This window comes from Sceloporus occidentalis, unplaced genomic scaffold (genome assembly GCF_023333645.1).
Source record: "Sceloporus occidentalis isolate IW3139 unplaced genomic scaffold, rSceOcc1.0.p SCAF_140, whole genome shotgun sequence".
Taxonomy (NCBI): domain Eukaryota; kingdom Metazoa; phylum Chordata; class Lepidosauria; order Squamata; family Phrynosomatidae; genus Sceloporus; species Sceloporus occidentalis.
In genome coordinates, this window is record NW_028317120.1 from 2,312,356 (window position 1) to 2,322,500 (window position 10,145).

A 10,145-nucleotide genomic window follows, 5' to 3' on the forward strand; every position below is an offset into this window, starting at 1 on the left:
AGTCACGGACTGTGACCTGCTCCCTCCTCAGCACCAGGCGGTTCCTGGTAAACCATAGAGCGTCCTTTACACAGCACATGAGACGCCAAACATCCTCAATGGCGCTCTCCGTGTGTGTTCCTGGAAAAAGTCCCTAAAGTACAGAATGGTAGGACAGGTACTTTCTCTCGATAGAGTCCTTGAGGTCCAGCTCCTGGGCTCTGAACAAAGCCTGTGCAAACGGGCACTTCCAGAACAAGTGAAGGGAAGTCTCCTCCTCCACAATGCACTGTGGGCAGTGTCTGTATCTGCACAGCCCCCTGGCATGCATAAATGTCCTTAGGGGGAGGCCTCCCTGAATGGCCATCCATGCCATGTCTTTATGCCTGTTGGTTAGCCTGCTCGACGACACGTTAGCCCAGAAAGTCTTGGCTGTGGCGTCGGGGAGCCCTGGGATGTTCTCCATAGTGTCTTTGGCTCTGATGAGCTTGTGGATCACACGGGGTAACCACAAGTCTGGTTTAACTCCCTCCAGTTGGTGCTCCCTTGCCGGGTTCCTTGTACATCACTGCGCGCTTTACTCTGTCCATTTTGGAGCCCCAGATGAAGTGGAAAACTGCTCGGTTGATGGCTCGGTGAATGGTGACCAGCAAGGGGCAGGCCTGAGCCACGTACTGCAGCACGGGAAGAATCTCGTTGTGCAGCACCAGCACTTTCCCTTCGATGGTGAGGTCTCTGAGGCTCCACAGCCCAAATTTCTGGTTTACTTTGTTGAGTCTCTCCTCCCAGCTGTTCAGGGCTGCGCCGTCTCTGCCGAACCAGACTCCCAGGATCTTTAGGAAGTCGGTTTTGACGGGAAACGGGATCGGCTCAGAAGTCAGGTCCCACTGCCCGAACAGCATGGTCTCCGACTTCCAGCAGTTGACCTTTGCGCCTGAAGCTCGGCTGAAGTCCTCGCACGTCTGGACGAGCGCTCTCACCGACCGGCGATCCGTGCAGAAGATGGTCACGTCGTCCATGTAGAGCGAGCACTTTATCTCCTTCTTGTCTCTGCCCGGCGCGGTGATCCCTCTGATCTCTGGATTCCGTCTGATGCACTCGGCGAAGAGCTCTATACAACAGACAAAAAGAAGAGGTGAGAGAGGGCAGCCTTGTCTGACCCCAGAGAGGACAGGGAAGGGGTCAGTCTTCCAGCCGTTCACCAGCACCGAGCTGCAGATATCAAGGTACATCAGGTTAGCGTAAGAACAGAACAGAACATCTCCCCCAGCCCAAACCTCTGCAGTACCTGACCCATAAAACCATGAGACAGTCGATCAAATGCCTTCTCTTGGTCTAGGGTGACCAGAGCTGCACGGACGTTGCGGTCCTTGATGTAGTAGATCGTGTCCCTGATGAGGGCCAGGCTGTCCGCGATCCGGCACCCTGGGATGCCGAAGGTCTAGTCGGGGTGGACGATCTGCCCGATGACTTTCTTCAACCTGGTGGCTAGAACCTTGGCGAGGATCTTGTAATCCACGTTCAGGAGAGAGATGGGACGCCAATTTTTCAGGTCACATCTCTCCCCATTCCGCTTATACAGGATCGTGATTGTGACAGAATGAGCTGTCATACAGGGCCCAAGGTATTCAGAGATGGCTCCAGCCTGGCTGCCAAACAGGCAGGAACTCCATTGTTAAACTAATCCCATTAACAGGATGGCCACCGGGGGGATATTCAGTAGCTAAAGGGGATTAAAGGTTGGGTTGTCTACCTGTTTATCAATGTTGATTTATGTTAATGAAGTTCTGTGGCTATATCAGTCTATGTCTTACAACAATAAACTGTTCATTCCTGCTGTACTCAGTTCAAGGTAGTTGTGTCTACTTATTGGGTACACATAGCAGGGTTCCATGGTGCGCATGCTGACTGGTGCTGGAAGTGATTCCGGGGACAACAGGAGGATACATGTGGGTGATCTCTGGGAGTTACTACAGTTCTTTTGGTGAACCCGTTACAGTGATCATTCCCTCTCTCAGCGTGGGGGGCATCCTGCCCTCCACCACCATCTCCTCGTACAGGTCGAGGAGGTCCGGGCCGATGAGGTCCCACGGCGTTGTGTACAACTCGGCTGGGAGACTGTCACTGACTGGTGTCCTGCCCTTCCTGAAGGATTTGGCGGCAGAGTGCAGCTCCTCCAGCGTCAAGGGGGCGTCCATGGCTGCACGACCTGCAGGATCAATGGTGTTAGTGATACCTGACAGGAACCGTTCAGCAGCCTCCGGGTCTGTGTCTTTGGGGGAGTAGAGATCTCGGTAGTAGTCGACGACCACTTTCTGGACCTCCTCCTTCCCCTGTCGTACCACGCCTTCGCTGTCTCTCATTTCCGTCAGGGGCGTGTGGGCGGAGTGGAGCTTCCTGAAAAAGAAAGAGTTACATTTCTCACCCTTCTCCAGGTTCTCCACCTTGGTGTGACCAATAGAGTTGCTGATACGGACATTTAAACTCCTGGCGCCAGAGCTGCTGAGTTACGCGTTAACCCCGTATTAACCCCTTAACCGAAAAAAAACGAAGAAAAAATGAACACGAAGAATGTCCCCGAATATTCGCCCGAAGAGAAGACAGGAACGGGCGAGTATTCGCGGAATACGAAGATAATTTTTTTTGCCGAAGACGAAGAGGCCCCTGGTGCCCAAGACTAGTTAATATGTTACGGATAGTCCCTTGATAAAATCTACATAAAAATAACATAAAAAACATATGATTCCCAAGTTTCATAGAATGTTTCCTATAAAGGCCAAAGGTGGGCAAGGAATAGTCTAGGGGGCTCTTGCTTCCCCTTGCCCTCCTATAGCGACACCTATGTTGTAAATATACGTTACCAAAAGGAATCAATATATCAATATAAATATCTACAGTGCATCATGTTTCAGAAAAAAAGACAGAGCTTATTATGAAAGAATTGTAATATAAGAAATACACAAAGTTCATTATGTTATAATAAATCCACCTAGCACATTTTCTTATCACACAAACACACATCACATTATTCCACTTCCTGTTCTTTTTTTTCTTATTCTTCTTATCTTTTATTTATTAAGAGCTAACAAATTACTCAGCACTTAACAATTGAAATGAGTCAGTTAACACGTACATAACAAATATACATGAATACATCTAGATATATTAGGAGTTCAGAATACTGCCCATGAGATTGTCATCTAGGCTTATTTACTGGTAGAAATGGTGGGCTTTTGAGGGCCCCGCTTGTGTGCTTTCACTCACGTTATGATGTAACAGTTATACACAGGGCATTATGTCATAAAATATCTATTATTATATCACACTGTGTTTTAATAAATACAAACATATATTTTATAATCAATATGCACAGCAAATTATGGTTTAATACATGTACTTAATAATAATAATAAATGCACTATTTGAGAATTATCATACATGATATAAATTATATAAATAAATATCATAAACACATTATCATAAATATAAACAACACATTAAGATAAATATACATACACATCACATAATGTTATAATAAATATAGATATCAGATTACTATACACAGCGTATTAAGTTATAATACATATACAGAGGATTTTGTCTTACAACATATATTCATATAACATTGTGACAGAATGAGCAGCCATACAGGGCCCCAACGTAGTCAGAGATGGCTCCAGCCTGGCTGCCAAACAGGCAGGAACTCCATTGTTAAACTAATCCCATAACAGGATGGCTACCAGGGGGAGATTCAGTAGCCAAAGGGGATTAAAGGTTGGGTTGTCTACCTGTTTATCAATGTTGATTTATGTTAATGAAGTTCTGTGGCTATATCAGTCTATGTTTTACATCAATAAACTGTTCATTCCTGCTGTACTCAGTTCAAGGTAGTTGCGTCTACTTATTGGGTACACATAGCAGGGTTCCAAGGTGCGCATGCTGGCTGGTGCTGGAAGTGATTCCGGGGACAACAGGAGGATACTGGGTGATCTCTGGGAGTTACTACAGCTCTCTTGGTGAACCCGTTACAAACATATATAAACATACCCAGCTCATTATGATACAATACATTTACACACTATATTATGATATAATAAATCCTGTACACACATCATATTATGCTATTTTAAATATATTCAATGCATTATGTTATCATAATATACAAGGCACGTTTTTTTTAATACAAATACACAGCATAGTATGATATAATTATTATGCACAGCTCGGGATGTCATAACAATCTATGTATCAAAAATATCAAAGTATGTTATAATAAATATTCACAGCACAGTATGTTAAAATTAATATGAACCGCATATTATGTCATAAAAATATACAAAGCACATTATGCTATATTAACTATGCACAGCCCATTATGTTATAAAAATATACATATATCACATGTGATAATTAATATAGACAGCTCTTCATAACATAATATACAAACCACATTATCTTTGTTACAAATATACAAATTACATCATGTGATAGTGAATATACTTATCAAATTATGAATTAATTAATATACAGAGAGCATTTTAATAAAAATACACAGCAGATGATGAAAACAATACATATTGCATTATTTTGTAATAAATATATAAAGTGCATTATGATACTATATTATGATAAATATACATAATCACATTATCATATAATATACATGCACATCAGATTAAGATATAGTACACATACACATCACATTATGTTATTATATATATATATATATATATATATATATATATATATATATATATATATATATAACCTTATTTTATAATACATATACAGAGTGTATTAGGTTGTAATTATTTTATGGTACATTTATATACCACACCATGCTATAAAAAAGTATGTACATTTCAGTTTATTTTATAATAAATATACAAAGCGCATTCTGTTATATTAATTATACACAGAACATTATGTTACAAAAATATACATATTATAATATGTATACTGCATAATAGTAAATATACACAGCAGTGTATAATAACTATACACAGCACATTATGTGATAAAAATATACATATTATAATATGTATACTGCATAATAGTAAATATACACAGCAGTATATAATAAATATACACAGCACATTACGTGATAAAAATATACATATTATAATATGTATACTGCATAATAGTAAATATACACAGCAGTGTATAATAAATATACACAGCACATTATGTGATAAAAATATACATATTATAATTATGTGACAAACCCTATAGCATGAGGGCCATACATGTCACTTTTAGGGGTCCTAAGCACAGTCCTCCAGGGCAATCAGAGTCAGGAACACCAGCTTTGAACAAAACAGCACTTTATTTTAACCGCTTAAACCCCAAAAACCAAATCATAAAAAGAAAACCTAGCTCCCAATTGGAGCCGTCTCTAACTGAACTATGCTGGCCCAGACTGACCGGCCTAATCACCCACTACCTCAACCTCCCCGCCAGACCCAGCTACGCCAGGCTCTGGAAAACCTCCCCCAGACAGCACACAAAGGGTCCAGGCAGGTACTGCCTCACTTGGCTCAGGGATGGTCTTCTTGTTCAGGGCCTCTCCTTGCCCCTGGGAGTGCAGGGAGCTTCCTCTTCCCCAACAGACTCTGAGTATCAGGCTCCAGGGGTTTTTAATGCCCAGCACCTGTGTCTGATGCCGGGCTCATAGAAATCCCCTACTGGATCCTGTAGACTTCTAGCCTCCTGGAAAAGCCGGCATGGATATTCCACAGAATGGGGAAATGGAGCATTGGCCCACCCTACTCTCCAATTGCTCCACCCCAGGGACCCATATGTATAATCTGCATAGCAGCTGTACTCAGATGCCATGCTAATCATCTCCCTGGGGTTCACAATCTCACAATATGTATACCGCATAATAGTAAATATACACAGCAGTGTATAATAAATATACACAGCACATTATGTGACAAAAATATACATATTATAATATGTATACTGCATAATAGTAAATATACACAGCAGTATATAATAAATATACACAGCACATTATGTTATAAAAAAATTCTACACACCATGTCATGTAAAGTTATAAATTGACACATCACATTATGAAATAATAAATATACTCAGAGCCTAATGTTATAATAAAGATACACACCATATTATGTTTAAAAAAATACACATCACATTATGTGATAATAAATATACACATCATGTTATGATTTCATGAATTAACAAAACATAGCTCATTATGATATAATAAATACAGATATCACGAGTAATCAAGATGTAATGAATATACATACAGCATTATATTACCTCATAACCAATCTACATATCACAGTGTGTTATAATAGATATTAATAGCCTATTATGTGACAAAAAGATATATATATAACATTCTAACAGGAGATTATGTCACAAAAAATCAACATATAGTATGTAATAAATATATACATTTATAAATACAGAGCACATTATGTCACAAGAAATCTACATCTCACATTATCTTATAAAACAATTCACAGCACGTTGTTATCATAAATATTTAACATATACAGCACAGTACATTTAAAAAAACCTAAAAAAATATAAATTTCCTGTGATATTACACACAAGGCATTATTTTTAATGTACACATCACACTATGATAGAATATACATAGAAACCACATGTTGTCATCATAGATGTACATGGCTCATTATGACATCATAAAGATACACAAAGAGTTATAATACCAAACCATACATATTACATTATGCCATAGGGAATTTACACAATATGTTAAATGCAATTTAACATTATCATAAAAAGATTTATGATAATTTAACATTAACACATTATCATAAATACACACATCACATACGATAAAAATACATAGAAATCACATAATGTTATTATATATATATATATATCACATTAATGTTATGATAAAAATACGGCGCATATAAAGTTATAATAAATATACACACACATATATATATATACATATATTTTACAACATACATATACATCAAATATTATATTTTAATAAACATATACAGCACATTATGTCATAATACATATACACTATATATTATGATACAATAAATATACATATTGTATTATAATATCACAAATATATGCAACTCGTTATGTTATTGTAATATAAAAAGCACATTTTTTTATAATAAAAATACACAGCACATAATGTTATTATAAATATACACATTATCATATAATTATTAGGTACAGTACATTATGCCATAAAAATCTGTGTAATAAAAATATCAAAGTATCTTATAATAAATATTCACAGCACAGAATGTTATAATGAATATAAACAGCATATTATGTCACAAATATACACAGCACATTATGTTATATTAACTATGCACAGCCCATTATGTTATAAAAATATACATATCACATCATGAAATAGTAAAAATACATGGTGGTTTATAGACGAAATATACACAGCACATTAAGTTATTATTAACTATGCACAGCCCATTATGTTATTATAAAAAAAATACATATGCATATCACGCTAGGGTATAATAAAAAGTTACATCACAATATGTTATGGTAAATTTATACACTATATTATTTTTCCTACATATATACATTGAACACAGTGCATTATGTGATAATAAATACACACAGCGCATTTTCATAAATATACACATCACAATATGATATAATATACATACAGATCACACTATAATACATATACGTATCATACAATATGATAATAAATATACACAGCTTTGTTACCTTATAATAAAAAAATACATCAAGCTAAAATAAATATACTGAGCATACTATACCCAGCTGATTATGTTATAATACATATACGGAGTGCATTATGTTATAATAAATATATACTTTGCATTATGTGATCTTAAAAATACACAGCCTTTTAAATTATATTAAATCTGCAGAGCAAATTTTGCAATCATAATTATACACATCACATTATGATATAATTTTTATACAGAGCACATTATGTCATAACAAATCTACATGTAAAAATAAGTTATAATAAATATTCACAGCACAGTATACAGTATAATTATACACAGCTCCGTATTGCACCAAAAATACATATATTGCATTGTGTTAAAAGAAATATGCATAGAGCTATATAATAAATATTCGGAGCACATTATGTTATAGTTAATATTAACAGCATATTATGTGAAAAAAACATATCACATATTATAATACTCATAGACATCACAATATCCTATTGCAAACTTATATACAACTATACTTATATATAAATGCAGGCAACGCGTTATTATGAAGATACAAACATTATGATATAATATACACGCATACCGCATTTTGATATAATCACATTAAGACATCAGTAAATGTACTTAACAGATATACACAGCCAGTTATATTAAAAAATATACAAATCACATCAAGGTATAGTAAATATACACAATTTTGTTATAATACATACATCACAGTATGTTAAGTGTGTAAATATACATAGCTCATCATGTTATAATAAATGTACCCAGTGCATTATGTGATAATAAATACATGTTATAATAAATATACATAGCTCATCATGTTATAATATATATATATATATATATATATGATATATATATATATATATATATATATACAGCATATTATATCATAAATATACACATAACATTTAGTTATAATAAATATATATTATATATATTTGTTACACATAATATTATCTTACAACAACATACATAGAACATTATGTTTTCTTAAGCATGTCCAGCTCATTATATTATAATACATATGTATATTGCTAATACAAATATACAGCATATTATGTTATAAATTATAATAGATTTACATATCATATTAAGTCATAATAAAAATACACAGGATATTGTATTACACTATTTATATAACACTATGGTCAAATAATTGTATTATGTGATAATCAAATTACACAGCATATTATATTATAAAAATGTACACATTGCATTATGAAATAATTAATATACACAGTGCGTTATCTTAGAATAAATATACGCACCACATGTTTTAAAAAAAGAACACCATGTTATGTGATAATAAATTTGCAGATCACCTTATGATATAATTTACATATAGATCACAATATGTTATAATAAATATCCACATCACATTATGTTATAATGAATATACTCAGCCTATTATATTAAAATAAATATACATATCATATTATGTTGTTATAATAAATATATACAGCATATTATCTTACAACAATATAGAAATAACTTTATGTTTTAACCCCTTCAATCCCGGAGCAATTTTGCCATTTTTGCGCTATGTCGGTTCAGCGATGATTCTCTTTTACTGTGAATAGTGTACCCATATAAACTATATATTGTTTTTTCAAGGAGAGATAGAGCTTTCTTTTGATACCATAGTTGGATGATTAGCTGAAAAATTAGAATTAGAAATTTAGTAAAAAGTAGCAAAAATTAGAAAAAAAAATCTGTGTTTTTTTCATTTTCCCTCTGAATCCTCACAAAATTAGGTAAAGAGACAGAAAATTCCATCCAGATTTATCCATTTAGGTGTCCTGTAGATGTCGATGTGCCCAAAGTGCCCGTTCCCGGCCGCATAAGTCGCTCGCGGCCGGCCGGCAGTTTTGCTCTAAGTCCCCGTTTTTGGCAGGCCAAGTTGCTTGAGAAACCCTGGAAGTCAATGAGGTCAGATTTGCCGGCCGCATCCGACCCTCGCTCCATCGAGCTCGGCCTGCCTGGCTGGATTTTCCCGGTGGTGTGGAACCCCCGTCCCATTTCGCCAGGGTCGTCAGGCACCCTCCGCCGGATACATAGGGGAGTGGATCAAGTTACAGGGAGTCATGGCTCGCGCGATCGGCTCCCGCGGCCGGGGGACCGCCACGGGAGCTCCCCGGACCTGGGGACGCCCAGCCCGGGTGCCGCACCGGCGGTCCCACCCGCCCAAGTCCCGGGCCGGCTCCCGGGAACCCCACCTAAGGGTAGACCTCCGAGGGTCCCGCCAGGAGCTCCACGGACCTGGGGACGCCCAGCCCGGGTGCCGCACCGGCGGTCCAACCCGCCGAGGTCCCGGGCCGGCTCCCGGGAACCCTACCGCCCGGTAGACCTCCGAGGGTCCCGCCAGGAGCTCCACAGACCTGGGGACGCCCAGCCCGGGTGCCGCACCGGCGGTCCCACCCGCCCAAGTCCCGGGCCGGCTCCCGGGAA